This window comes from Ochotona princeps, chromosome 21, assembly GCF_030435755.1.
Source record: "Ochotona princeps isolate mOchPri1 chromosome 21, mOchPri1.hap1, whole genome shotgun sequence".
Classification (NCBI taxonomy): domain Eukaryota; kingdom Metazoa; phylum Chordata; class Mammalia; order Lagomorpha; family Ochotonidae; genus Ochotona; species Ochotona princeps.
Genome location: NC_080852.1, coordinates 41,270,741 through 41,298,263, shown reverse-complemented (window position 1 = coordinate 41,298,263; position 27,523 = coordinate 41,270,741). Strand labels below are relative to the sequence as shown.

Sequence of the window (27,523 nt, the reverse complement as noted above, 5' to 3'; positions counted from 1 at the left end):
CTTAGCTCCCAGGTACACTTCTGGCTGCTGCGAGCCTGCCGCCGGGGAGCCCCACTGCCCTCTGCCAGCCTGGAAGCCAGTTCAGGAGCAGCCATCCCTAAGGGGGTGTTACTCTATATAAACTCTCTCCTCTCTGGAAAATCTGCCTTTCAAATGAAAATAAATAAATCTTTGTTTAAAACACTTTCCTTCCAAGCAATCCCACCTGCCACACCACCACATCCCCTCCCACCACCACGCAGGAGCTGTGTGCACACCTCACTGGGGAACCCAACCATCTACACAGGCAGCTACAGCCACGCTACCCGACGTTGGAACACTCACCTGCTGATCACTCAGGACCACATACTAGAGTCAGCCAAGGCCTGCCGGAAAACGCTTACAACACATCTCTACCTCACCTAACCTTGGGAACCTCAGCGGTGCCGAGTGGCGTGGGAGGCACTGAGCATTCGGGTGCTGAGCCGTAGAGCTAGGGGAGTGGTACTGTGACTGGTGGCCAGCAGAGCCCCTCCCTGCCAGGGCTGGAGGAGGCAGGAAGGGGCTCCTGCATTGGCCACTTTCAGTGAGCAGGTCATACAACAGGCAAAGGGGGGCACATGGGATCCATGCCGTGGCATAGTAGACCAAGATACAGCCTGCAATGCTGCCATCCTGTATGGATGCCAGTTAGAACCCCAGCTTCCCCGCTTCCAGTCCAGCTCCCCACTAGCTAACACACCTGGGAAAGCAGTGGAGGGCAGCCCAAGTGCTTGCGCCCCCGCAGCCACGTGTGTGAGACCACCTGAAGCTCCTGGCTTTGACTTGTCTCAGCTCTAAATAAAACTGGCCATTGGGGAGTGAGCCAAGCATGGAACATTTCTCTCTCTAACTCTGCCTTTCAAATAAATAAAATAAATTATGGAGACAGGTAAATACACAGACGTATTGCAGCACACCCAGTCAATAGAGACACGTTGTGACTGCACACACCAGAGATGAATCTCAAAATAACTCCACTGGGACACAAATGACACACCGTGAGCTAAGGAGGCGGCAAGTGGGGCTGTGGCTGCCAGAAAGGCACAGAGAGACCAGTGAGGGCTACGGAGCTGGCCAGACACCTGCTGCCGACAGGGCTTCAGGGGCGCACCTGGGGTCAGAATCCCAGCATTGCCAGTCACGTGGCTGATTGCACAGCCATGGCCACAGTGCCCCAGCTCGGCCACACCAGAGTCCAGCGTCCTCTCTCTCGGCACAGGAGGCTCAAAAGTCAGCTCCATGGCACTGCAGGGCTGCTCGCCTTCAGCCTGCGGGAAGCTCTGCTCTGGCCTTCCACCTCTCTTCCAGGACTGCCCGTTGTACCTGTGTGGGGTTGAGGTCTGCGTTCTTACCTCTACACAGGGACCCCAACCACACTGGCTTGGGGCCACCCTCTTCCTCCTAGTTCTGAGGTCCCAGAGACCAGCACCTCCACCTGAATACAACGGGGCTCACCCCACTCCATTGCAACACCCATCGCACAAACAGGCCTCCACAACAGTCATCGCTCTCAACGTCTGTTACAACTGAATTCTCTGCAAAACCAAGCTCCCTCTTGAAACATGAATGTGGTTCAAATGTGCTGTCTCTCTCTCGCCTATGCGTTTGGACTGTGTGCTTCTCTCCCTTCCATCACTTAAGCACATTTAACTTAAGGGACACAGTGTTCACACAGGAGTGCTTGTGGGTGTGACCATGAACTCAGGATAACCAGCAGATCCATCACCTTGAATGCTGTGGTTTCTTTGGGGTGTGTACATCTGGAACCCTCTATTTTGAGATACACTGTACCCATCATGCTGTGTCAGTAGGACATCTGAATTTGTCATTTTCAGCTCATCCTGCTGGTGTGGAACCTCTCTTCTCAGGTGGAGCATGGGTTGGTTCAGACCCCTCACCCAACCCTGCCCTAGGCCACACTGCTTCCTCCTCGTTGGCCCTGCCAGGGATCAAGGTGGCCCCAGACACACTGGGAGACTGCCCGGGTCATCAGGATGGTGCTCAGATCAATTACAACAAACTCCCTCTGAGTGCACGGAGGGCGCCTACATCTCAGGCTGGCTCCGTGTTTAGTCCTGTAGGAACAGCACACATGCCCACCATCAGGTGTCCTCCCGGGCCCCTCTATCATCTTCCTTGATGACACTCCTCAATCTGTTGTTTGGTGACAGCCATGTTCACATCATGAGGTGACACCCCCCCGTGGATGTAATTAGCTCATCTGACAGTGAGTTTGAGCATTTTTTTCACATCCATGTTGACCATCTGTATGTCTTTTTCAATCTGTTTGCTCATTTTTTTAATTGTTTTCTTGCTGAAACGCCTCACCAGTGCATAGGCCTTAAGACTCCTCCCACCTGGCTGTCTCTGCTCCCATGGTGGGGCAGTTGGTCCTGGGCCACAGCTGGTGCTTCTGTTGCTTGCACCCTGGGGTCCCGTGCAGCAGCCCCAATCCTGCTGCCAGCTGCATCGACAGACCCCTCACAGGGCTGCGGGTCACGGTCATCCCAATGGCAGGGAGGGATCCCTGACCTGACACCCAGCAGAGTGGGACTCTAGCCCTGGCTGTCCCATGAACCAGCCACATGAACAGCACACCGTCCAGGCCAGCCTTGCTGCCTGGCTGCTCTGCAGCCCATGGAAGCGTTAGTGTTCCGGACACTCCAGCCTGGTCCTGCGTCCCACGATCCAGGCCGTCTCTCACTCGCTGACACACCGTGGTGACGCTGCTGCTGGGTGCAGGAAGCCCTCAGTGACAGATGCCACAGCTGCACCTTTCTCCTGTCCCAGCTCCAAGCCACACAGGCCTCGTCCCCAAGACAGCGCAGGCATGGGGCATGGGGTGGCACAGCTGCACACCCCGGGGCACACTGTGAACGGAGTTCCACGGGATGGGACTCCAGCCCAGCAGCCTGGCCGGTGAATGCTCAACCGTCTACACAGAGGGTGGGCAAGGCTTTCCTTGGGAGAGACTGTTCGCCTGCCCAGAGGTAAAATGGATGTGAGGCCTGTGTTAGAAAAACAAAATGTATCCCAGGGAAAAGAAAGCAAGGCTGGGCAAGGACAGACTAAATGCAACACCAAGGGACTTCTCTGAGCTTCAGGGTTCCTGTGGGAGGCCTGTAGGCCACTTGGTCTCCTCCATCTGCCAATATTTCTTTCAAAGCCTTGCAGGCCTAGGATGACAAGTGTGGATATTCAGTTTATGATAATGAGAGCCCTGGGTTTCAGCACAGTGGGCCCAAAGCACCTCCTTATGGGGAACAATTCTGAATGACCTTACCGTTTTATGGCTCCTGGGAGAAAAGGGAGCTCCAGGTGCAGACGGGGGAGGCTGCCATTACTCCGCTCCTTGCTGAGCTCCCTAGGAAGCTGGGGCAGAAAACGGCGATGGTCACCAGATCAGCCACTCACCAAACTAAGCAAGAGCCCCATGGAACTGGGGACAACACCACACCACTGCAGTGACAGAAAGTGGGGTGCGGGGGGGGATTGAACTTCTTCACATGGTGGCTTTCTGGAGGCATCAGAATGCACTGTCCCTTTAAAGATGGCCCAAACACCATCCCCTCAGTAGTCCCCTCTTTCTATTGCCCCTTGATTTGCTGTACAGGTCAGCGCAGGGAGACTAACACCAAGCACGTCCCTGCAGACCCAGCATGCTATGAGAGCTCGAGGGGAGCGTGGTGGTCCCTGGGGGAGTCCCCAGCCAGGAGCAACCGCTGCCTCATCACCAGAACTCTGGCTTCAGCCCTGGTCCAGCCTCCTTCCAAGACTGACATCTCCCTGGAGGCCCAGGATTCACACACAGCAAGATCACATCCTCTGATCCCGTAACTGCTGGGTAAATCCCAGGCCCAGGCCCACCACGCTAGCGGGAGCAACCCCAACAAGCCCTGCTGTTTGTTCCTGGGTGTTGCTTATTCACCCCAGGAGCTCGGAGTTCTCCAGGAAAAGGGGTTCAGAAGATGTTTTGGAACTCCCTCTGTACAAACAGGGGCCTACTATGGGGACCCCCAAGATGATGGGTCACATTTCCAAGAACTGCTGGGGTGCAGGTGCTGACCTGGTTTGCCTCCAGCACACAGAGCCCGTGTCTCAGACAACCCTCCATGCGCCTTCCCTCTGCAGCCAAGGAAGTGCAGGCATCGGGCCAAAGCGGTCAGAGCTTTCTCTCCCATTCTCACCTGGGGAGACACGGCCTGGTGTCAATAGGAACAGGGAGCAAGGCAGTAAAGCTCACTTCTTTCTCTGGGCACTGGGTTCCCTGACACTGGGCTGAGCAGGTGGCTGGAACCTTCTTCTAGACCTGGCTAGTGGGGTGCTCTCCTCACCCCGTTGCAGCTCCGGCACCTCACATCCACCTTTCCCTAACCCTGCCTTGTCCTGCGGGGCGGGGGCTGTGACCTCACTCCAGAGCCGGGAGACCAAGGTTTAAAGCCGGCAGAGGGCAGCGTGCCCAGGGGCTGTAGCTTCCACATGGGGGAATGGGTGTTTAGGGCAGTGGGCCCTGGGTAGTGCCCTATCTTGAGTTCTCTACCCCCACCTCTGCCCCTTTCAGTCCTGCAGCCCCCTCTCCAGCTCCTACTCAATCCTCCCCCATAAGCCTCAATTCCAGGCCAAAGCCTACACCCTGGAGGGTAAGTTCCCCCATTCCCTGGCCCACACTGCTCACCTCCTGTCCATGCTGTGAACAGCAAGAGAAGTGATAGTTCTTTGGTCCCTTGATTCTCTTTTAGGCACCCTGGGGCCTGCCTTCCTGCTCCCGACCCCACCCTCCTACCGCTTGGTCCCTTTCTAACCCAATTCCAGTGCCCACTCCCCCGGGGTCTGCCTGGTACCTCCAGGACAGAAGCCCAGGGGCGCGTTGGACCAGGACGCGTAGTGTAGCTGGAACCAGGGCACGGTCGCTGCGGGGGTTTGTCCCTCGGAACTCTGCAGACCCCGCAAACCGAGTGGAGGCCACCACCGCAGCCTCTCCCTACAGCCGCCCACACTTGGGCTCTGGAGCGCAACCCTGCACCAGTGCCTCGCAGCGCCAGCAGCAGCTCAGTCCCCCGTGTGCCTCGCAAACTTCCCTCGGAACGCGTCGCAAAATCCCCGTTTCACAAAGTTTGGGGACCATTTTCCGGAAGCCGCCTACCTCCCCTGGTCTCCCTTCGACCAGGGGTCTCCGGCCCGCGCTTGCGGTAGGCAACGTCGGAGCCCAAGCCGGGAACGGCCCGCTCCCGGGCGCGGGCAGCGTCCTCCACTGGGCCCGAGCCGAGTCCCGCGGGGCCGAGCGGGCCTCCCGGTGCCGGCAGCTTCTCCTTCCCCTTTACGGGTCTGTCTAGTAGAAGCGGCTGCACCGGCCGCCCGGCCGCGCTGCCCGAGACACAAAGCGGCGGAGGGGGCCACCGAGGCTCGCGCGCCGCGCCTTTGTCGCGCGGACCCCAGATGGTGCCCAGCACGGGGCCGCGCGGGGCGGGCGGCGGCGGCGGCGCGGGCGGGGCGGGCGCGGCGCGGCGGCCAATCGGCGCGCGGCCCATCAGCTGACCGCCCGTGCTTACCCCAGGTGCACGCCGGCTGCGGGCGGCACAAAGCGGGGCGCAGCCTGCGCGCCGGAGCCAGCCGCGACCGGGGGAGGGGCAGGCGGCGTCAGCCTGGGTGGCGGCATAGGCGCCAGGGGCGCCGTCCCCGGGACCTGGCCGCGCGCCGCCGCGCCCTCTGAGCCCCGCTTCCAGACCCTCCTGCAGCTCTGCCCGGGCCCCGCGCCACAGCCGGCGCTTGTGCGGCCGCGTCTCCGGGCTGCGCCTGGGTTCCCCCGGGAGCCTGTGCGCGCTGAGGGCTGGGAGGGAGCGCAGCCGCCACCCCGGCCTCGGGTAAGTGCACGGGGGCTGCGACGGGCATTTGGGGGCGTGAAGGATCCCTCCCTCCCTCGGGGTTTGGGCGCCTCGGAATGAGATCGTGGGCCTTGGGGGACCGAGGGGGCGCGGCTCCCGGGTCAAGGAAGGTGACGGAGTCGGGAAACCTGGGGATCCCGTAGTCCCCCACGCCCAGTAAACGCAGGGTGAGGACGCGGTTATTGGAGTGGAAGCACACAGCAATGGGAGCCCGGCCCGTGGGGGGTTGCGGGTGTGGGAGAACCCGGTGTGCTGGGGACCACGGGAGAGGCACGGATGGGCCTGGGGGGGCTGCTGGGACTCGGTGAGGGGATGGGTCTGGGGCTAGCAGGAGAGGGGTCCATGGGCCGACTTGCCTCGGGCTGTGGCCCGGGGATAGTCTTGTTCGGTGTGGGGCAGGTGAGCACAGGAAACAGGGAGCTGGAGTGGGTGGTCCTGGCTGGCTCGGGTCAGGAGCCAGAAAGTTTGCCAGTGGAGTGTCCTTTGTGCGGTGTGGCCAGGGCGTGGGCGGCTACCTCCCGGGGAGTCCCTGCCTTGTGTCACAGATCCCTGACCTGTGCCCAGGAGAAGAGGCCTTGAGGGCATGTGTGGCTGGCGGTGGGAGCCCGACTGCGATAAAAATGGGTGAATGACCTGGACAGAGGGGTTTGAGGTGCGTGAACCGCCTGCTGGGCGTAGGCCCCCTCACAGTGGATCTGGTCCCTACCCCTGCAACCACAGCAGCCCAGGGCTCCTGGCCACGGGGCTTTCTGGAAGCCTGTGTGTTGTGCCCTGTGGTTCCTGTGACCGGAGGCACCAAAGGTGGCTGGTTCCCACTCCTAGCAGCCACGGCTGGAGCTGTGAAAGCTGGGTCCTCGCTGGGCTAGGGGGACAAGTGGCCTGGCCTGGTCTGTGTGTCCCAAGGCTGTGATTTGCATGCAGATGTGAGCACATCCCGGCAGATGTCTGGCCTCCTCCATTCACACGGAGGCATCAGGGAACAATAGCCCTTAAGAGAAGGGCATAAAGGCGCAGTGTGAGTGGCTCTGTTTGGGAATTCCCTGGCTGCTGGCACCTTTATTCAGGAGCCCAGCCTTTGCGCTTCTTTGTGCCCAGAGCTGCAGGGCAGTGTGCTCCTTACCTGGCAGCCTCTGCTTGTGCCACGCTCCAAGGAGACCACTCAGCCCGGTGGCCCAGGATTCCCAGCCAGCACAGGGCTCTGCAGACTGCTCTGGGTAGTTAGAAAGTGAGTGACTTCTGAGTCGGCTTCTTAACTTTCAGAGCTCTGTTCTCCTCTGAGTGACTCGTCCTCATGCTCAAGCTTGCTGGTCAGGATGGGCGAAGCCCAAGGGATGAGCCCAGTGGAGGCTCACCACGTGACAGCCTGCTCATCTTCAAGGTGCTGCAGCCTGTAGACCAGGCCTGTTCCTGGCAGTGGGAGTGAACAGTGGGTCACAGGAGGCAGCCCACGGCCAACCCCGATGCAGGGCCCCCGCTGCCTGTCCAACATTAGCCAGTCTACTCGCTGCTCCGTTCACCTCCCGGCATCTTGTGGCCCCTGGCCAAGAGGCAGGCAGTGTGGGCCATGCACGAGGCCACGGTCCGACCCTGACACACTGGCCCCCGGGCCGCCTTTTGTCTCCAACGCCATGGAAGGCAAAAGAATCCATTCACTGTGCAGCTCTCACTCCTGCGCTCTTGCCCCTGGAAGGAAGGTTAGAATCCAACTCCCATCCCCCCAAAAGAGGACATTGTTTTGGAAGGCTCAATGTTTGGGGGTGGGCGGACGACAGATGTCAGTCTGCCGTTCTACATGTGTCCTGAAGTTGTTTTTGCTGGTTCAGTGCCTTTTACACAGAAGGCAGTATTTTCCCAGGAGGAGAGGAACCAACTGCATCCACTTGAAGGAAGAAACTGTTCGGGTTCCTGAGCTGCCCAGGAACCAGGAAGCAGCTCTGGCAACCCATGGGCCTGTGTGCGGCCGTCCTGCGAAGGGATCTGGACCTTTCTCATGTAGACTTCAGACCGTGTTGTTGCCGAGTGTGCGTCCAGGGACCTGTGATGCCTGGAAGTGGTCAAAGCCTCAGGCTGATGAAAAGTGACCTTGGGCTGGCATCTTGCTGCACCCTCTGTGCTCAGAGCCCTGTGAAGGGAAAGTCCTTGGTCAGGGAAGGTAGCGAGAGCACTGAGCTGTAAGAGCAGCTGGCCCAGGCACGCATTTTGCTGTTTCCAGGGGCAAGGGGTGCTGGTGGTGCTGAACTGTTCCGAGGCAGGGCCCTCACCAGGTCTGAGAGAAGCCCGCCCCTGCAGGGTTCCGCTCCCTGGCCACGTGCCATGCCAGCTGGCCCTGAGGAGCTGGAAGGGTGGGCTCCCCAGCCACCATAAATAAACCATCCCCACCAATAAAGCAAGACAGTTCACAGGACAGGGATGCCCTTTCCCTGGCTTCTGCATAAAAGTTGCTCAAATACTGTATGTAATTAACAAAGACTATTACGCCGAACATCTATTTTGGGTTAAGCAAATCTGGAGATAAAAGCAAATTCCATTTTAGAACCTTATTTTGGTTTCTAGGAACAATGGGAATATCTTTAACTCATGAATAGAGCTGTGATTAATATTTTATTGCAAATGAAATTATTATAATTATATAGATGAAGTCAGAGAAGCATATATTCTCTGCTGTTTTGGCTCAAAGCACAGAGACACGAAAGTTAAATCCTACCTGTGAGATTCAGAATGTCAGAGAACCAAAGGAACCGTTAATACGGAAGTCTTTTGAGTGAGGTTTGGTTTCTAAATTCCCTTGTTTGACATGCTCCCGTTAGATTTTCTTCTGCACTTCCGGCCACTAACCTCGACACCTCAGTGACACCAGTGCGTCCCACATGACTCATTGATAGTCCACGGTAACACCACTTCCAGTAGGGTCATTATGCATTTTCCCCAGTGAAACACTGAGAATTTTGTCACACTATTTTAAAAAGAGCAGGAGCGTGTAGCCTTCCTATACGACTTACTGCTTTTGTGTTCGAAGCTCCAGCGAAGGCAGGGTGTTGTGGTCAGGGATGTGAGGTGCACAGCAGGTCGGCAGCTGTCATCCTGCAGTGTGGCACTGGGTGGCCAGGGCCATCTCCAGTGAGAAGTGGGAAGGTGTGTGAAAGCCGCAGAGCGGCCACGAACACCTGACCTGGAGGCAGACGCGGGCTCCCTCCAGCACGGGCACCAGCGCTGGCACACCCCAGCTGTTGACCCGTCAGCTGCATCCGCTCGTGACACTTGGTCTCGAAGGCTGTGCTGTGAGACGTGAGCACTGCCTTGTGTCACACTCCATGTAGCTCAGAGGCAAGAAGTCGTGGAAAATCTTGCTTAACCCAAGTGGGCTGTGGATTTTCTGGCCCCGGCCATCCTTGCTCACATCTGTTTTACCGCTGGCAATCGTGTGGACTGCACAGCTGACCCTCATTTGTATATGAAACACACACTGGTGGCATTTTTTTGGTTACCATAGTTACGCTAGCACTATACGCAGGGCATGAGATCCTTGTACGTGAAAGGTTTTTGTGGCGGGTGTTTGGGGGTCCAGGACATCCACTGGAAGTTTGGAGAAAGGATGGCCATAATCCTGTTCGGTTCATGTGGGAGAGTAGGCTGTGCGACCCGGCAGAGGAGCCCCTTCGCCTAGGCTGACGCCAAGGGCTTGCCTAACTTGCCTTCACGCCTGTAATTTTCTCCTCCAGAAAGAAGACAATTTTAGCCTGGCAATAGGAATGCCGTTAACCTGCATTGTTATTTCACGATAGTAATAAGTCCTCATTTGCATCCACCATAACCAGCATCATCAAGTACTGCCTTGGGTCGGGCAGGGGCAGGCTCAGCTCATGACGGAATGTCTGACCTTCTGGGTGCCCTGGAGCCATCCTGGGGCCAGCGGAGTTGGGGTGGAGAGGACCCAGGGGGTGGGGGGCTGGAGAAGCTTCTGGCATCATGGCTCCCGATGCAGGCACAGCCACAGCGTCTCTGCGTCCTCCTGGCCCCTGCCCCTGCCCGGCGAGGCTCCTGCTCATCTCCACCCTACAACCCCATCTGGGCCCTGAGGAAAAGCAATTCTCTGAGAAAGCAGGGAGCTGTTTTTTGTCCAGATGAAGTGCTGGCTCACCCAGCTGCATGCCAGGAAGCACAGAGGCAGGAAGACCAAGTGGAACTTGTTGGGGTTTCCTGCAGTTTCCACATGCAAGCCACCCTACTTACGTTGTTTCATTCATCCATACGCTTGCATTTTTTCTGCGAATACTGCCCATAGGAGAAAAACACTCTGCGAAGAGGAGTTAACCATCTGCCCCGTCCCCGGGGACACTTTCTTCAAGCTCAGTTGTCATAACTGGGGGTGGTATACTACTAGCATGTCGATGCCAGACGCAATGATGAAGCCTCTGAAATGCATAGAACAGCTGTCCACAAACAGAATTTTTGGCCTAAATGGTGATGCTGACTATGGAAGCCTGCCCATGGCAGACATGGCCTCTGCCCTCAGCAAGCTTAATTCGGGGAGGGGCTACTGAGGAGATGGACAGGGTGGCAGAAGCACCCCCAGAACAATCTCGGAGGAGAAGCCTTGGGGCCCAGAGACCGTCAGTGGGGGTGAAGCCACGGGCTGGGCTCTCACACACAGCAGAACCAATGTTCACCAAGTGGTAATTTCTGTTTGCTCTCATGGAGCACAAGGAAGGTGAACAGTTGCTTGCCAAGGCAGACCCCTCCAGTCTGGGGAGAACCCTGAATCGGGGATAGTATGTGCCTCTCCACCCGTAGCATGCTGACCCGCTGCGGGTGGGCGGTCACCGTCTCCTCTCTGCTTGTTGCAGGAACTGAGCAACTCATGGCCAGGACAGGTTTGCTGTGCCCTTGCACAGGTAACTGAGTCTGTGTCCCTCTGACTCTCAGAAACAAGGGGTTGCAGCCTCCTTCATGCCAGCACAAGGAAGGCTGCCCTAGCATCTGAGTCTAGAAAAAAACAGGGCCCAGATAAGACCCAGGCCCCGGCCTCCCTCACCCTGCTGCCTTTTACACTGAGATGAGGCTGGGTGGGGGGTGGGGCGAGGCGGCAGGTAATGAGGTACAGTGACTCAGCACTCTAACTCAGGGAGATTACCTGCTTAGAAGGTTTCCATGCGCTTGAGGGCTCAAAAGGCCCTCTCTACTACCGTGTGCTGTTGTAGCTGCTTTAGGAAACAGGCCTGTGACAAGCTGGGAAGGAAGGCTGGCTGCAGTGGGAGGCTAGCTTCAGGAAACGAGAGAACATGAAAAGAACGGAGGGCATCCTGCCTGGGGAGGGTCCAGGGGGTGCGGCTCTGCTTCTCTTGTTCCTCTCCAATGGGCATGTCTTGGGCTTTCCTAGCGGGGGACAGCGACCTGAGTGTGTGCCCACACGCACACACACGAAACAGGGCACACCGAGAAGCTGGCACCTGCCTGTTCCACAAGCCTTTCATGTTTCATGTGGGTTTCTGGAGACGGCTTTCTCGCAAGGGCTCTGGGGTTCTGATTTTTCTGGGATGACGCTGTGAGACACGAACATTAGGCCACATCCTACAGGATTGTGGGATACTGGTGGGATCCACCTTACCTCCTTGGACCAGCAGAGAGCCACTGAGGAGAGAAGGTGGGAACTCTGGGAATTACAGGCTGTGTCCCCAGCAAGCCCTGGATCTGGCAGTGAGGCCTCTGCATGGCACTTAGCTCTCTCAGGGCACACAACCAGATGTTCCACAGGACATAGTTGACCTTCTCACGCACTCAGGGGCTCTGTGCTTCTCTCAGAGCACACATAAGGAGGTGGGCAAAGGTTGCCGGAGGCATATGTCCTGGGGCATGCAGAGCAGCCCTGTCGAGATGGAACCCCAGTAAAGAAGATTCCAGATGTCTGTCTTACTGGCTGCCGGGAGGCGTGTGTCCTGGGGCACTCAGGGCAGCCCTGTCGAGATGGAGCCCCAGTAAAGAAGCTTCTGGATGCCTGTCTTGCTGGCATTGAGTGAGAAAGGCAGGTTTGAGCCTCATGTAAGGGAGATGCTTCGGCTCCCATAGCAACCCCAGAGCCCCCGTTTCCTGACACAGCGGAGTGGTAGGAGCAAAAGGACAAGGTGTAGTGACCTCCCTGTGCCTTCCCAGGTGCCTGGCAGCAGTAACACACTGTGTCCCGGCATTGGGCTCTGGGATGCCGGCATCCATGTTGCAGGAAGCCATGTGGCCATGTGCACTTAGTCAGGAAGGAGTGAACAAATTTTTGTTTTGAGTTCTTGGTTGACAACCCCCAGCTTTCCACAGGGTACTTTCAAGAGCTGCATCTGTGCTTGAGACTGGCAGGTGCCAGGGCAGGGCTGTCACAGAGACCCATCGGGCGTGCCCAGCCCCTCGGGCTCAGATCCTTGCTGTGGCTCCTCTCCTTCACAGCACTTGAGCAGAGGGTGGTCCTGGATTCATCCGCATGGCCCACCCATACTCTGTAAGACTTTGTCATTCGATTTGAAACGGCGTTTATTTAATAGAAAACATCTTTACTACTTTGTCTTGAAATCTAATACTTAATTCATTTGACCAGTTCTGAGGGTGTACGTTGTAAGCACTGCAAGCATATCTAAGATCCTTTAAAATGTCTAAAAGTGCAGGCTGAGAGATTGCGGTCTCAAGAACCACGTGTAGTTCTGTTATCATTGGTTAAGTTCAGAAAGTTGCTGGACATTGGCAAGTGTCTGCTACACAGACGGAAATCAAAAATGATTAATTTTGAGAAAATCATCATCTTTGGTGTTTGCCGAGGTAAGCGGGTTGCAGAATCTGATCAGACTCCTGAATGGTTCTTGGAAGCTTCGAGCTTCGACATCAAAGCCTCTTGCTTGTGGAGGAAGGTTTCCTTCTGCCGGGCAGGTGCTCCTCAGGACAGTGTGTCCCTGCCGCCCTGCACAGGGATATCTGGCCCAGCGTGGGGACAGAGCACGGGTGGGAGAACAGATCGCAGGGTCGGGAACGGCTCATTTTGATCAGAGGCAGTTTCCCGTTGCTTCGGTTTCCTGACAGAGGCTGGCCAAGGCGGACTGGGGCCTTCCGTTGAGGGAGCCCTGGGGCAGCTCCGCGCCGGGCAGTTACCTAGCACACAGTGCACATGCTGCTGGCCTCGGAGCCGATGCATTCTGCGAATGCTGGGTCTGAGGCAAGTAGAGAGATTTGGAGGGGCAAGAAGACTTAGACTTGATATTTTAGGGTGTCAGTTCGATGCCGAGGGACTGCTGTGCTTGTCCACACACAAGGAGTCTCAAGTCGTGGCTGTGAAGAACTGGCCAACAGGTGGAGTACGCTGAAGCCGTTGTGGCTTGTTTCTGAATTCTGCTCTGTATTCACTCTTGTTCTGTCTCTGAAAATATTTTAATGTCCCTAATTTGTAATTCATAGAATCACATTTTCTAACCAAAGAAAGTAGGTTAGATACAGAGCCAATCATTCGCAAAGAGCTAAACACAAGACATTGTAACTCACAGACCCCAAACAGCTTCCCCTGTAAGTGTCCATGGCGGCACTCAAGTTGTTGGGGGGCACTTCAGCTGTCAGAACAGGGGACATCTTGTAAGTGCTCCACAGACAACAGATGTCCACACGTCATTGTCATCCTGCTTCTTGATCACACGCAAGTCTCTTGGGAGCAATCTAGAACATCACAACCCTGAGTGGAACCAAGGATCTCATGCTCCCCAAGCGCCAGAGACCCCTGGGGAGTGCACACAGGGCAGGTCCCCAAGGCTGAGCCTTAGCAGTGCTCCTGGGCCAGCCAGCAGGCTAAGGGAGGAGTTGAGAATGCTGTCAGTCTCACCATTGTCTAGTTTCTACGGAGACAGAAATAGTTATTTACGGGGAATTTCATATCCATCTAAGGTTTAGTTCTTAGAACCTGGGCTTCCCAGCTGACGGTTGGTGGAAACACCTAGCCGAGCGGCTGATCAGTGTAGTTTACTACATACCTTGGCAGGAGCGCCTAGCAACCTAAGGATAAAGTCTTAGCTCATCTTAACTATGTGGGCAAATCCCAAGACAAGGATCCTGCTCAGGACCTTAGAGCTGGTCACCGTCCTTGATTTTCCACCTCCTCATCCGCTCCTCAAGTTCAGCATGTGTTGTTTTAATTTAGGATTATTTATTTCCATCACTGTGACACCGCCTCCCCCCAAGAGCTAGTTCCTGAAGGGAGCAGAGGATAAAAGCAGTAGGCATGTGGACAGTACACTTTGCAAATATTCAGTGAATGAAAGAAGAGAGGGATTTGTTTCATTCTGTCAATAGTAAACTTTAAAAATGATTTTTATAAGTTTATATCTTCTATAGCTTGAGATAAAATGAGTGGTTTGTAACCGAGTGTTACACTCAGAGATGCTAATGTGGTACTGTTTTAGAGGTTACTGTGGAAAGTTGAACTCATGTGGGGTGCTTTTATGATATTATTGTGAGGCCAGAATAACAAGGGCTATTAGAGGCGTTAAGGGAAGGATTAGGAAATGTGCATGGCATTATTTTCGTCCAAACTTGCAGACTTGTTGAGGAGGGAGAATGAATAAAGGAAAGATAAAATAATTAAATTAAGTGATCATCTTTAGGAATTCCGTAATACAGCAGAACAAAACACAGGTGCAGACCAGATGAGCCTGGTCTGAGTCTCTGTCACATGCTGCACTCCTGGTGATAATGGTCACTGACCCGAGATGCTCCCACCTGTGGGATGCCGTGGAACTGTTACGGGAAAGTTCTTGGTAGAATTGGAGTCAACCAATCTGCGGTTCCTGACAGCACCATTTGTACACACGTCTAGCTCTGTGAGCAGCACGGCTAAGATGTGCCTCTGCACACAGAGCTCACCACGTTATGAGAGCGCGAGAGAAAGGCAGTAGTTCAAATATGGCAGAAGAAAAATGTTACATTGTGGCTGTGCTAAGAGTGAGAAGGAAATACATCCTGCCTGAAGAGTGACATTGTGGAGGCTCTGGATGGCCTCTGGAAGGAAGTAGCAGCATTTAAACCAGACTCTGCTGGCCAGGTGAGAGTCAGCCAGGGGGAGCTGTGCAGAGCTTGGAAGGAACTTGCTGTGTGTGAGAAGTAGCGAAGACTCATGTGGCTTAGGACAGGAACCAAGGAAGGCTTCCTGTGCCCTGCTTCCAGAGAATTCCTGGAATCCAGAGAAGACGACTGGTCCAAGTTCAGCAGAGTCAGGGCTTGTGTTACCCATGGAACAGGTGTACAGTCCGTCGTCCTGGCATGGGCAAGTTTATCTCAGCTGTGTGGGTGCACGGGCAGAGGATGAGCCCCAATAGCAAAGGGTGTCCCAAGGAGAAAGTCTTGCTCCTTGTTTCCGGGTGACCCTAAGCACATTGGTTAGCTCCGCTGCGTCTGGGCTCTCTGAACCTCGGGTATTGTCACGGGACTGTGAGAGTGAAGATGGGCGTCCGTGAGGGCGGGCCCAGGGCGTGGTAATGCAGCTCACTCTCCTTCGTTTTCCTGCTTTCTGTCACCGTGCCCACTGCCACTGCGCGTTTTCCTTTTGCTAGGGTTGAGCCTGTGACTGAGGTAGAGATGTGGCTGGCAGCACACCACCTGTGCTTCTGTGGGAGTTTGTGGATGTCTCATAAACCTGTCTTAGCGTGTGGCACACAGTTCTTGCTCCTGCCCCTCTGTGCCATGCACTCAGCCACATCAGCTGGTGCCGGGTGTGCAGCACACTCACTGAGCTGTAGAGGGCGCTGCTTGGAGGCTCTAGTGGCTGTCACACTTGACCATCAGTGATTGGGCCTCAGTGGACAGATCCACTCTTTTGCATAGTCCCAGTTTTTCTGGTTCATGGTACTGAGGTCACTTCTACACCCAGCTGGCATTTTGTCTCATAATAATCTGTTTCCATTCCGTCTCGGTTATTTACTTGCAACGAAATTTAGACATTTAGACAGTACCACAGGCCGCTATCAAGGGAGCCAGCGGGGTTGAGTCGGTCATTTCTCAGCAACATGTAGACTTAACCTTCGTCCTTGTCCTGTGACGTAACAGCAGTCAGTCTCTGGTTGCCACCTGCTGTCTCATTTCTGACCTGCTTTTCTCTCTCTGTCTCTCTCGACCCCTTGAGAACTGAAGTCTTGCACTAGATCTTAAGATGAATGCTCCCCAAGTCCTCCTCAGCCATAACCTTCCCACCAAACTCCATTCCTGAACACGCCTGAAGGGCTAAGCGGGGGTGGGGCTTCCTCAGCCCTGGGGACCCTGGACTGCGCTGCCCCTGCACGCTGCCCCTGCATGCTGCTCCAGGCTGACTCAGCTGGCATGCAGAGTCGGGTTTAAATGCCATCACTTCCTGATAAACTTCAGTTGTCCAGGGTCAAGTATGGCCTCCCGCAGGGGAGCGGGACCAAAGCAGGGGGACTTGAGCCTCTCTCCACTGTCCCTTCACCCAGGTGGGGACACACCTGGCCTCCTGGGTGGGCCCTGCTCCTGGCCGGCCCACCTGGCAGCCACCCCACACAAACTTGGCACTGTTTCCACTCTCATTTCCCAACATTTGCTGGCCCAGTTGCGGTTCCCCAACCCTCCCTTTCTGTTCCTGAGCCCGTGTTCCTCCTTTAGTTCAGCCATGCAACATCTGCTCCTGGTGCTCCTGGGGCAAGAGGTGGAGGGCACACTCCACCCCCCTTGCCCTTCCATCTCCTCCACCACCTGCACTGGCAGGGAAGCAGAACACGGCCCAGTCCTGACCAGAGACTAAACCTTTGGTCTCGGATTCCTAGCTGAGAAATGTGAGAAAATTAATTTCTCTTTTTACATTACCCCGTCTTGGAGGGTATTTTGTTTTAGCAGCAGGATGGGCCACGACACCTTGCAAATGGTTTCTTTTAAAACCTTTCTTGGTTCTTCCCCTTTTGATGCAGCATCTGATTGCTTCTAGACCTCTAAACAAGAATATGAGAGAAAACAAAGAAAAAGCTCTTGCTCTCCAAGTGTCCAAGTCACCGTCTGTCTGGGCACCATCACACCGTTCCGTCTCCATTCCTGTTCCCATCCTGACATCCCTGGGATCCCTGATGCGCTGCTCCAGGACTGCTGCTCTGGGGCCTTGACACCAGGGCTGTGTTCAGGGCTGGCGCTCCCGGGGACAGCCTGGCTTCTAGGACCAGCCTTAAGACACCAGTGTGATGTTTCTGAACTCGGCCACCATGAGCCAACGCCTGTGCTGTGCCCACTGCTCCCTGCCTGCACCTTTCTGGTTGCCATCTGCCCCGCCCTAGCCCCAGGGCCTTGCACAAACTGCTCAATGAACTCATTTTAGTCACTTTCATTGGGATGGTACAGAAACCCAATTCTCAGCCACACATTTTAATGGTGAGTGCTCACTTGGATGCTGATTAGATGTTGGAGATTTCAAAGCCCTAAAGTGAGAGTAAGCTGCTTGCTCAAATTTTATGCCAAGTTGTTAAGCTTACTGTTTCAAGTTGCTTAATTCTCCAAGAAAATAATTCTCATTTGTTTTCAAATCATATAATCATTATACTTATTTAAATATAATTCAAAGTAATAAGTCATCATTAAAATATGCTTTCTCACTAATAAAACCATTTGCATATTCCGTAGTTTATGTCTCCTGCAGCCTTAAATTCTATAGAAGACTTCTAAGGTACATGTTGGCCCGAGATACGTAAGACTGCACTGTAACGCAACTCTTCTCGGAACAAAATAGCTCATGCATTTCTGTGTCAGTCAGCCTACTGATGCCAAGCACACGAACAAAGCGTCACGGTCTGAGTGAAACGGCTGGCATTCCGGCCTGCTCTGCTAAGACAGTGCTGACCTGAGACAGCGTCAAGGTGTGTGTCGTCTCGCACATGGTTATCGCCTGCCAACCCCGGCCGGATTCTCCCGCAGTGTCCCCTCCTGGTGTTGTGCCTGGTTTTATTACCGGTTTTCCTGCAAACCCACCAGGGAATGGGACAATTCTTGGAGGACACTGTGCTGAGGAGTGGCGTGAACCACACACCCCAGAATGGAGGAGATGGGCAGGGGAAGGGAGAGAGGCCCGCAGTTATTCCAAGTCGCATTAAGGAAAAAAAAAACCCTTTACTGAGCAAGGCTTTCCAGGAGACAACTTTTAGTTTTTGCTTCATTAAAAAATAACCCTGTAATTAAAGGTCAAAGCGTAATTATAATTTCAACTAGAAAATGAGGTGATAAGTACAAAATGGGGTGATCTTACACTAGCTCTGTGTCCTTTTACGGGGGAGTTGCTAAGAACAGCAGGATGAGTATCCAATTCTGATTTATAATGCCTGCTGGCATGCCAGTGCTGCCGGTCGGCTGTTCCTTGACACCACTGGGTTACACACGGCCTGGACTGCGTTACGGAAGGCCAGCCCACTGATGTGCACTGTTGGATTCACGAAGCACAGGCCATCCAAGCCAAGCATCGCGCAGGTTGGCCTCATGAGTTTCTTTGTACCCCAGGTGGGAATGCACTGGCGTCAAGGAGACACTGTAATAAGAAGCTGCTTCAACTCGGGGGGCGGGGCTTCCACCTGATTCTAATTTACCAAAACAATTTAAAAACCTGATGAACAGAGATCCAAATTAACTAGATTCACCACCTCCACCCCGCCCCGCCAACTCCCTGCCTCGAGTCCACTTTTAAGAGAAAAGGGAAAATTCGAGGGAAATAAGCTAATAACCATGGCTTCAGATTTTCTTTTTTTAAACAAGAAGTCCTATATGACTTCATCACCAGGGCCTTAAAGAAATGTATGTCTCACCAGAATAAATAAATAAATAAAACATCCCAAAACTACGAGCTTTCCAGGAAACTTTCACTAACCAGAAAAATTAAGTGTGCACCTTCCCTGACACCAGTCGTGCTGGGCCAAGGTTCAGGCAGCTGGGTGGCGTTCTCCTGTGCCCCTCAGAGAATGCTGCCCTGTGCTCCCACTGTTCCTTAGGAGAGAGAATACTCGCTGTTCACCAAGGGCCCTCTAAGACGGCCAAGGCAGCTGGAGTCCCAGGAAAGGGCCCTGACTCCGAACCCAGAACCCTCAGAATGCCCTCTGCTTGCAGCTCTGGCACCCGACTCGCCCCTCTGCCAGCCCGACTCGCCCCTCTGCAGCCCGACTCACCCCTCTGCCAGCCCAACTTGCCCCTCTGCCAGTCTGACTCGCCCCTCCAGTCGCCAGCTGTGACGGGTTCCGCAGGTACACGTCAAAGGGCTGCCAGGACAGTGGAGAGCAGGGCTGCCTGGGCGGGTGGCGCGCAAGGCGCTGTTGCTAGCGCGAGGTGGGCTCCCTGCATTGTGGCGTCCATGAACCCCTCCACCTGTGAGCTGATGGAGCCCTTTTCTTCACCAAGGGCCCGGCCCAGGTATTCCCTTGCGGTCTGGTTCTGTCTCCAGCTGCGCTTGCCTGCCTGGTCTGAGAACGCGACCACAGAACCCCTGCAGCCCAAGCCACAGGGCTGAACAAACAGGCACATCTCTCCCTTCCATCCTGTGCAAGTCCCTATTAGAGTGAACTGTCATACACAATAGTTTAGAAAAGGAATTTAAAACCAAGTGTCAGAGCTTGGGGACAGAGATGGCTTCGTTTTGCCTCTTTACAATAGGCGGCGTTCCGCGTGCTATCAGCTCAAAGGCCTGCCATTCACCTGGACACGGTGCCTTCACCCGCCTGGCAGGGAACTCCCAGCTGAGGATGACACACACTTCCCCAGCCCTGTCCTCAGACTTTACAGGAACGTTTTCATCTGGGAGGGATATATTCTTGACATTTTCCCAGTCCCAGGTTTAAACAGAGCTTAGGCTTCTGATTGGTGAATTCTCAACAGTCAGACTCTTGAGAGAAATATCCATGGAGCAGAGCCATGGGCACCCATCTTATATATGCTGGGTATGTTTCTAAAGCAAATATGTTAACCTGTCATACTCACTAAATATGCACAGCTAATTAAAGATGATTTCCATATTTAAAACATGGAGTAAAAGGAACAAACCCGCTGAGCAAAGCAGCTTGCCGTCCACGGCCTGCAACGCGTGCGCATCTGCTTGCCGTTTCCGTGAAGGGGAAGGTTATTTTTATGGTTACAACTAAGCTTCAGTTTGGTTTGGAAGTAAAAGCATGTCTGATGGAATCTCATGATGTCCACGGCTTGGTTTGCCCAACCTACACAGTGGCACTTCCGGTACCAGTGAGAAATCTTGTTGTTTTCCTTGGTTCTCAGACAGTGCTGAACGTCCAGTCCACGGCCATGGTGGGACGGCGCTCCCTCTGTGACATTCACAAACAGCACTCTGCAATCCACGACCGAAGCAAAAACACTAAGCAATACCCTGGGCAGCACTTACCAAAAGGAATCAAAAAGGGCCTATGCTTATGAAGGGCACCAAAGTGAAGATTTAGCCTTTAACATCTAATTATGCTGGTAATTATAAAACAATTATTCCATATAGATGCTTTATATGAAGAGAATTAAAATAATCTGTAAAAAAACTAAAATGAATTGATTTCATGGTAGCTTTTAATGTCCCAGCCCTGGCTAGGGCTAGGAAACAGCCACAGAAACAGCCCTGGGTAGGTGGGGGTTTCCTTCTGTCCCTTGGTGGTTTCAGTCAGGAGTTGCTACTTTAGGATTCCAGCTATGTAAATAGCCTGTTCCCACAAAAGAGAAAGACTAACTTTCTTGTCTCTACAAGTAACTTAAACCCAAAATCAAGCAAAACCCAAACCACTTTTTATTTTCATCTCCTACTTTCTTTTCCTGTCTTAGAGCCTCAGGTATAAAGGCCCAACAATTTCAAACTGCTTCTGGTGTGTGGTATTCAAAACAGGACAGGCAAAGAGCTCCTGGCACACAGCTTAGCCAGGCCCCAGTGCCCAGTCAGAGGCTTACAGACGGCAGTCCGAGCAGAAGCCCTCCGTGGTCACTTACGGTGACTGGGCAGGCAGCAGGAAGAGGGGGAAGAAGGCCTCCAGTAGTCCATAAATATGCTTTCCTGTAAATATCACTTCGAAGGTGGTTAGTGCCTAGGTTGGCAGCTTCAAAGTCATCCTCTTGACTGGTTTCGTAGGGTTGCCTGACAGAGGACCCCAGGCCTGACAACTTGAGCAGCCCAAGTGTCCCGTTTCACTGTTGATCACTGCTCTGAGGGCTGGAGGTCCCAGCTGAAGTTTTCCTGGTCTCCCAGCTGCACATGCGCTGATGCGGGTCAGGAAATCGGCACCTTCTTTAGGGTGCCAGCAAAAGTAGTTCGCCCTATGACTTTCTCTTTCAGGTTATGAACTTTAAAAAAATTTTTATTTGATTATTTGAAAGGCAGAACATGACAGAGAAGCACAGAGCTCTTCCCCTTGTTGGTTCAGTCTTCAAATGGCTGCAGAAGCCACGTCTGAGCCAGGTTAGAGCCAGAAACCAGGAAATTCATCCCGGTATTCCATATAGGTCACAGGGGCTGTGGCTACTGCCTTCCCAGGAGTGCTGGCAGAGCGCTGCATCAGATAGCCCGTGGCAGCACCACCTGTGGTGCCTTGATCCGCTGCGTCACCACGCTGGCCCCTTCAGGAATAGCCTTTCTGATGGCGTGCTGGCTTTCCTTCCCTGGCTTTTGACACCCAACACCTGTTCAGGAGGCTGTTGTGCTTTGCAACGTGGCAAAGTGCTGGAGGCCGAGTGTGTCAATGATGTGGGAAGCTTGGCTCTAGGCAGTACCTCTAGTAAAGTTAGAGGTAAGCTTAGCCTGGTCACCTCTGAGAACTGACAGCTGCGTGTATGGAGGAAGGGAGCGGTGGCTCAGCAAAGCCAAGTCTGGTTTCCTCTCTGGACACCTGGCCTGGCCCACACACTGATGGTCTGAGTCCATGAGAGATGGCATCTGGAATGAACTTAACTCTTGGCCCAGGTTGGAGCCTTCCGCGGAGCTTTCAGCAGTATGAGACACAGGAGTCCAGATGGTGACTTGAGGTTCCTCAGCTTCACAGTGGTGTGGGACAAACTTCAGATTAAGCCCTTCCTGAGTCTCTTAGGGGAGAACGCTGACCCGTCACCCCTCAGCCCCGAGAGAGGTGGACAGGGAGGCAGCTGCCACTCAGCAGCCTGCTGCTTGTTGAGCTGGGAGGCCATGCCCACTAGGTGTGTTATGTGCATTTACCCCAGAGAATACTTTCAATGGCTCTACTGGGACTTGATGCCATGGAAGCTGAAGTGCATAGCCCTGTTTGTTTGCAGACTCATCCCAGACCCACGTCATCAGAACCACCACAATGCCTAAGATTTTTAAGGTCTTCAAGAGATTCCTAGTGGCACCGTATTGGTTTAATGGCCAAGGGGGCAAGTCGATGGTGCTGTTCTTGAAACTTACATGAAATCAACCGAAACAAAAAGACTTGTGATCCTGGTCCCCACCAGCCACATCTCTGGTTTACAGTGGTCCCTCAAGAGCTGCTGCCCAGGTGGGGTGGACATGGGACACTACTGTCACTGACCCCAGTGGCCATGGGCAGGCAGCTGTCGTCTCCACATTCCTTCTTTGATGTCCATCTCTGTTAAACACTAGCTGGCCTGTTCTCTCTGCGTGAGGTGGTAAGCTCTTGAAGGGCAGGCCTGCAATACTGCAAATATTTTTAATTTCGTGAACTTAATTTGCCTCAGACAGGGCCATTTCAGCAGATCTCTTTGCAAGTCAACCGGCTGCGATTCCCAGCCGGGTCTAGAGAAAAGGATGGATACAAAAACACATCTCGTCACAAGCATCAGGATGGGACAGGAGCAAATCTGTGCAAACTGAGTGGGATTTTTTTGTTTTCGTTTTTAAACAGCATGACTTTTTTAAGCATAGGGTTTGTAACATCCTAAGTGTAAGAAGGACCCAGCACAAGTGCAGAGATTAGTATTCTTGGAACCACTGTCACATCTGGGTATCCCTGTTGGGGCTGTGACTTGGTCTCTGTATCGAGTGCCCATTATGGAAAGTGTATTCTCAACGGCCTCAGGGCCTGACCTGCACAGAGCCTCTCCCACGTGACTGCCCTGAGACCTTGGCCAAGTTCTTTCATTTGCTTGAGTTTCCATTTCACAATCTATAAAGGTAGAAATTATTGTACCCACCCCATATAGAGTTGCAAGCATCAAATAACCTGTGTTGCATAGTAACAGTTGAATCAGCACTAATCACTATTGGCATTACAACTGCATTTAGCTGCAGGAATGTGAAAATGTTAAAGATGGCAAGTGTCTACAAGGTTAGCAAAATACTTCATTATTCAGAAGCACTGCCTCCCTCCCTTCTGTGCTAGCAGTTAGCTCGTTCTTTACCCTGTGCCACCAGGTGACCAGGGTTGTGGTCGATGCCTATCTCTGGTTTTGTTCGTTGCTGGTGTGTTTCTCTGGTAGAGAACTCAGCTTGCTTAGAACAGGAACAGGGCCTCCTAGGAGCACTGCAAGCAGGGGTTCAGCCTCATGCCAGCAGAGGGGAATCTTAGACAGCTCCCCTCAGTTCTCCATCAGCAGAAGCTCGGGTTTCATCAAGAACCACATGACACTGCTTTCCCTTCAGACAGGAAGTGAGTTGCTGAGTGAGCTGGGAGGCGAAGGGGTGGATTTTGAAGGGAGTCTTGTGATAGCTGGGGAGTTTGCAGTTTGAGTCATTCTGAGTCTTTTATCAAACAGTAAATTAAAATCTGGGGTCTGCCACACTCCAACTAAAAGTTCAATGAAAACTAAATCACCTTTGCTTTAAAATCCTGCTGATATTCTGGAGGTACACTGCGTGCTTCCCAAGGGACACAGGCTCTCTCTGAGGTGCCCAGGCTCTCTGGCAAACACACAAACATTCTTAGATCTTCACGGTGACATGTTGGGCTCACACTGTCCTGGAAGACTGTGAAAGCTGCAAATGCCTCCCAGGCAACTAATGTGTTCTTCTGACTCCCCACTGATGGTCCCATTCATCCAGTGCGAAAGCGGGATGAACAGGAGGCCTTAGGAGGATGGCTCAGTTTGAAATTGCCTCTCTGCTTCCTAGCCATGTGTCCAGAGCAGATGACTGCTTATCTCAATGCATCAGGACCGAATGTGCAAGTTAAGAATAAGGCCCACAATGAATGATTCTGAAAGCTGATCCAGTTAATTGTAAGGAAATGCATTAAGTTCCTTATTGGAAGAGTAGATATTAACTTAGATTTTCAGCCTGATTTTCAGGTTTGGAACTTGAGAATCTCTGTTGCTGAGATCTGCCAGTGTTTTCTTATTTAATCCTCAGAATGCCCATGCACGGTGGATAGAGATACAGCCTCCTCGCAGGAAGCCCAGGGCCAGAGAGGCAGAGTAATTTGTCACAGCTGTCTGCTGCTTCAGACTGTGCCTCTTCTGAAAAAAGAAAAAAAAATACAATAATCGTGGTCTCTCTTAAAAACCAGGCCCAAGTGTTACGCTCCCAGTCGTGACAGTCAAACTCTGAAAGAGAAGCCCCCTCGTCCTGCAGCCTGGGGCCAGGTGGGAAAGACAGCAGAGGTAGAGGCAAAGCCAGAGTCAAGGCGTGGGCCCCTGATGTTGGTGCAGGAGCCAGGCAGGAAAGACAGCACAGGTAGAGGCAAAGCCAGGGTCAAGGCGTGGGCCCCTGATGTTGGTCCAGGAGCCAGGCAGGAAAGACAGCAGAGGTAGAGGCAAAGCCAGGGTCAAGGCGTGGGCCCCTGATGTTGGTCCAGGACGTCAGTTCCTGCACTGCCTGCCTTCTCTAACCACCAGAGAACCAGCACTGTGTCAGAGCTGGATCACGTGTATCCGTGACTTCTGGCCCTCCCTGAAAACTAGGGCTGATCATGTTTCATAACACAGATTTAGTGTAACAGTACATGATAAGTCTTTTTACTGAAGTAAGCCAGTTAGTAAAGTTAGCGACCTTGGAATTACTCACGAGGCTTCTCCAGCCCTGAATGCTCACTTCCAGCTCTTGCTCTGTTCCAGATTCTCTTTACACTTCTTTAATTTGAATTTCTATGCTCTTATAAAATTTGTAACACATGACCTATAATCAATCTAGGTTTAATTTATGCATTTTACAAATTAAACTTGTAATTTGGCTCTGCTTATATAGAATAGATCAACACGACAATTCACTGCATGGTATTTTTTTTAATCGATGAATATTGTTTAGCTGACTTGACTAATTTTTTGGAATGACTTGGCCATTAGCATGATTGATTGAGCTGCCTGGCCCATCTTGGTCTACCAGTACAAAGGCTTAAAGGGAGGTTAGCACAGGAAGACAGCCACTGTACCACCCCTAAGCTGAACGGTGCTTTCCCATGTTCCTAATGAAGAGTTGATTAGTGAGGCACTAACGGCCACTGTCCTTGACAGAACTCTCAGGCTGCCCTGGTGACAGGAGCCATGTCTGGAAGCAACTGCAGACCGAGTGGAGCTGTGTGGGGTTCTGGAAGCAGATAGTTCGGTTGCAGGTTGGGAATGGAGTCAGCCTTGGCCTACAAACATGTGGCCTTGCATGTCTGGAGCATCCTCCTGTGGAAAGCCAGAGGCCGTGGCAGAGCTCTGAGGCCTCTCCCACCTGAACCTGGATGCCACTGCACTGTTCACAGGCAGGCTTGCCTGCTTTGCTCATTTGGTGTTGGTCAGTTGAAGCCCATGCAGAAGGAACTGGGCGGGGGGACTGGGGATCCATGTTGTTCCTAGGGTCTTATACAAGTACCCTTCCCTTTCATGACAAGCCACCTTCTTGTGTGGCTTCAGGTTTCCACTCTGGATTCATGCCAGCTAGAGTTGTGGCTTTTGGGTTTTCATTTTTTTTTCTGTTAATTTGCTTTTGTAATTCTAACCTGATCTAAGCCCTACTATGTTTACCATGCATGGTCAACCCTCCTGAAAAGGCCCATGTGCTGGCCTTGCCAAGCTTCTGTTAGGAACTGAACCAACTGCGGCCCCAGCTTTGATGCACAGCTTAGAGACCAGCTGTGCTTGTTGCATTTTCCCAGAGCCCCTGGCTGAGACTGCACCTGTCCTGCCCTGGCCTGAGAAGGGAAACAAAATGAACACAATCAGTAGACCTCGTCTTTGCACACTGGTGTGCTTATACCAACCAAGTACACCCAAGAATCTGGGGCTATTATTAGGGTATCTATTAACTGATAACAACAGTAAGTAGGACAAGAAGAAAATAAAACTAGAGAAAGAACAGCCCACTTTTTCTGTAAGAAAAAAAAAATGATCAGAGGAGGCTAAAGGGTGTTTAGTGGGAAACGCTGGGCTGGACCGGGGACTTTCTTCTGTACCCTTCCTGGCAGCTCCCTGGCTCTGCTTGGATCACCTAGGGAGCTCTTACGTCCCTTCTGCCTGTGTCAAAATCGTGGTGTCTTTAAAAAGTGGCCAAGTTTTCTTCAAAACCAAGATTCAGACCTTATTAAACTACATTTGCAATGATGTGTTTTTACAGGAAACAATTGCCAGTATTATTTTGGGATGTATAGATAATCATCTGGTTATCAAATACTCCCTTTAGGTCAGACGTATAAGTGGCAGTCACATAATTCAGAGAACACGGCGCAGAAAAGGCCTCCGGAAGCAGATTCTGTTTTTGGTTCCCACAGCTAAAGCATACTGCCCGTCTTTGGGGACGCACACAGTCTCCAGCATTTTATGTGAGCATTTGTTTTCAACTTCCCTTACCACCTGGCCCCTGATGTTCCTCCATGACAATTTTATAATATGGAAAAAGAAAAGAAAAGGAAAGAAAATGGCTAGGGAAAGCAGACAAGGAGGGAGGACACTCTGGCTGGCAGTGTGGTTTGGCATGACACCAAGGGAATGGGTTGATTTGGCCTTGAAAAGACTTCCCTTCACAACTGTCTCGCGACAAGATAAATAGGATGGAAAGTTACGTGACAGGCACAAGGTCACCCAGCAAGAGTGTGAAGGCAGAACTCGGAAGCCCTTTCCTGGCAAACACCGTCATCCTGCCACAGAAGGCCTGTCGATGCTCGGGTGGGCTCCCAGGAGCAGCTCTTTATGCAAAAGAGCCTCAGCCAGCCGCCTTAGGTCCTTGCAAGGGGATGCACTTACTGCTTCCTTAATGCACAATGGAGACTTTTACAGCTCTTACTCCCATTCAGACCCTCCATCTGCAGTCACTTACACACGCGACGGGGGGTTGGGCTCTGGAGACTGTAAACTAAGAACGTAATTTTGGAAAATGGTTACAGAAAGAAACCGAAGAGCCGGGAAGGTCAGGGGCCAGACAAAAGTGCCAGAAATCAATGTCGTCAGACTCAGAAGCCATGCGCACGTCTCTCCTCCCTCCTTTCCTTTGGCCCCCTCCCTCTTTGTCTTTCTCGCCCCACCCCACCTCAGTCTCCCCAAGGGGTAATAAAACCTACCCTACATGAAGAATTTGCTGTGATCTCTGGGGATCCATCTTCACCACCTATCTACATGGAGGTTCAGAACTTAGCGTGGATAATACCAGAAAAAGCCTCTTCTGCTGATTCAACCACCCAGCATTCTCCTTCCTCCTCGCTATCCATAAACACACTGAGACTCAGTAGGAGACATCAGACCTACACACAGCCACAGTCAGCATCAGGGCA

At 53.0% G+C, this 27,523-nt stretch overlaps 1 protein-coding gene and 1 long non-coding RNA gene across 2 annotated transcripts in view; one reads left to right on the top strand and one right to left on the bottom strand.

The window, feature by feature from the left end:
* Positions 1-5,588: 5,588 nt before the first annotated feature.
* Positions 5,589-27,523, top strand: part of LRRN1 (leucine rich repeat neuronal 1) — a 30,260-nt gene continuing 8,325 nt past the window's right edge. Inside the window, exon 1 of the mRNA XM_058678961.1 lies at positions 5,589-5,882. The gene's annotated coding sequence lies outside the window, so the exon portion shown is untranslated. The remainder of the gene's footprint in view (positions 5,883-27,523) is intronic.
* The window catches only part of LOC131482885 (uncharacterized), a 65,821-nt gene continuing 45,836 nt past the window's right edge, over positions 7,539-27,523 (bottom strand). Inside the window, exon 3 of the long non-coding RNA XR_009247375.1 lies at positions 7,539-8,025. This is a non-coding gene — a long non-coding RNA (uncharacterized LOC131482885). The remainder of the gene's footprint in view (positions 8,026-27,523) is intronic.